This window comes from Macaca fascicularis, chromosome 3 (assembly GCF_037993035.2).
Source record: "Macaca fascicularis isolate 582-1 chromosome 3, T2T-MFA8v1.1".
NCBI lineage: Eukaryota > Metazoa > Chordata > Mammalia > Primates > Cercopithecidae > Macaca > Macaca fascicularis.
Window position 1 is genome coordinate 150,939,080 of NC_088377.1, and position 2,683 is coordinate 150,941,762.

The 2,683-nt window shown below is 36.9% G+C and overlaps 1 non-coding gene across 1 annotated transcript; it reads right to left on the bottom strand.

Moving 5' to 3' along the window:
* Positions 1-2,352: 2,352 nt before the first annotated feature.
* On the bottom strand, positions 2,353-2,459 carry LOC123572551 (U6 spliceosomal RNA). The gene has a single exon (XR_006697123.1). It is a non-coding gene; the product is annotated as a U6 spliceosomal RNA (small nuclear RNA).
* Between the last annotated feature and the right edge of the window lie 224 nt (positions 2,460-2,683).

Here is a 2,683-nt window from a genome sequence, read left to right on the forward strand (position 1 = left end):
AAAACTTTTTTTGGGGGGGAGGAGGGGATGTACATTATGAGATAGCAGAATTATATAGAAATGCTTAACTCCTGTCATCAATGCGTTCTAAATTGAATGATTCAACTAATGAGCCATGGAGCTTCCCCATAATCTGAGCTCTTAAGTGTGGCTGAATGTATCCTAGGCTACAGCCCTATTCTAGTGTATCAGGCTGCCAAAATCTGCTTAAGTACTCTGTCTTCCATTCAGTGATTACTTTGAAAAACTCCACAGTGAAATATTCTAAACTTATCTTTCAACATTTCACTCTACCCTACCTGGACCGTGTGTGTGTGTGTGTATGTGTGTGATGTATACATGCACACATCAACTGGAACCAAAAAGAGTGAAACCTGTGTTTTACTATTGAATTTCAAAAGAAAATAAGTCCAAACAAAACACCATTCTGGAGCTGAACTCAAGTGCTAAGCAGTAGATGGGTGAGTTTATAATAATTTTGATCAGTATTTGTCACTAGCCAATCCACTTCCAAGACCTGGATATATAAGAAACAATGTGTGGCAGGTAGGTAATGGGTGAGTAGTGAGGAACAGTCAGTGAAAGCAATAAACTTGTAAATGGTATAATTTACTTCTTTTATTTGGTTTTAATAAAATATTTTAGGATCTATTCTGATACAGAAATATTGGCCCTTGTCCCCTGAAAATTCATTCAAGGCATTGTCATTTTATTTGTGCCAATACTCCTCCTGCTCTTAAGGCATGTATAATCTGAAACAGTGCTGGCAGTTGTGCACCTTGGGTATATAAAGATAATAGAATAAAAATCTAATTAATACAAAAGTACCTAGTATGCTGTACCTGCTAAGGCAAAAAAAAAAAAAATATTTCTCTCCCCTAATTAGAATCTTTTTCCTGTGGGCTGGATATTACTGTAAAGAAACAGAATATTTTATAACAGTAGTTATCCCTTTTTCAATTTTAAGAGAAGAAAGCTAAATTATTAGATAACAGTTATCAAAAAAGTTGTCTTATTTTGTCTTTCTACACACTAAAAATGTATTTGGTAATCATTTAATATTCTTCTGAATTATCCTGATGAGACAAAGTGTGACACTCTGTTGTGAGCATGTGTGACATAGAATTGGTGGCTATTAACACAGTGATGGGAAGGTTAGAGTGATTAATGAGGAGTGGGGGTAGGAGGCACTTACAGAATGTAACATTTTCTTAAATTGTATGTTCTCCAAGGAGCTGCTTATTATGATTCCTTCAGTACCAATCCTATCATTTCTCGTGGAACATGCCACACTCTAAATTAGCACCCTATTCCCAAGGCAACTCTCTTCATTGCAGCTGTTTTCTGTGCCATGGATTCTTCAGACAAACTATTTCATCAAATGACAGTTGTCCTCTAATTCCTCCTTCATCTCATCACAGTTTTGCTCATAAATTTCAAGTTCATGTTCTCTTACTTTGGGGGAGAAATTCTGGAAGTGTTAGATCACTGCTTACGGGACAAGTGCTTAATTTCAACTCTGTCATCCAACAAGTCTTTCCAGGTTTTAATAGTTTTGTTTTTCTACTTCCACCTTCCTTCACATTGTTATACTCAAGCCAATGTTATTTCTAAGATTTTAGCTAAGCACTACTGAAATAGTCATAACACAGATAACTCTGTTCTTGAAACCTTTGTGAAAAGCAGTTGCATATAAATTAATATTGTCAGACCTCCACTTCTGGAGATGTGGTTTTCCAGAGAGGAGTCTGGACTGGAGAGGCTGCAACAGGGAGAGAGTGTACATGTGGACTATTGTATATGTTGATAAGGTAAGGATGACAGAATTAACATTTTGTTGAGAAACTGAAATTGAATTCCAAGGAGAACAAATAACAGGAAAAACATGAATACCATCAAAGAAATAAATGGATAATTCTTTTTCAAAAAATGTATAAAGAAAAAGAGTTTTTTTTATTATTATACTTTAAGTTCTAGGGTACATGTGCATAATGTGCAGGTTTGTTACATATGTATACCTGTACCATGTTGGTGTGCTGCACCCATTAACTCATCATTTACATTCGGTATATCTCCTAATGCTCTCTCTCCCCACTCCCTCCACCCTATGACAGGCCCCCGTGTGTGATGTTCCCCTTCCTGTGTCCAGGTGTTCTCATTGTTCAGTTCCCACCTATGAGTGAGAACATGCAGTGTTTGATTTTTTGTTCTTGCGATAATTTGCTGAGAATGATGGTTTCCAGCTTCATCCATGTCCCTGTAAAGGACATGAACTCATCCTTTTTTATGGTTGCATAGTATTCCATCGTATATATGTGCCACATTTTCTTAATCCAGTCTATCATTGATGGAAAACATATGGAATGCTTCACGAATTTGCGTGTCATCCTTGAGCAGGGGCTGTGCTAATTTTCTCTGTATCATTCCAATTTTAGTATCTGTGCTGCCAAAGCGAGCACGATAATTCTTATAAGAGTTACTGTCCAAAGAAAAGATGGTCTGGAGGAATTCTGTGTGTCAGAGGAATTTGGTCAGAGGCTCTTCACAGGTGTCTATAACTCTTTGACTCTGGCAAAAAGTGAGCTCTTAAGGGCAATGGGCAAATTTGAAATGCTACCCTTCCTTTAGAAACCCCTAATACCAAGTAGAATAAAAATGAGTTTCTTTAGGTTTTCCCAGTGGG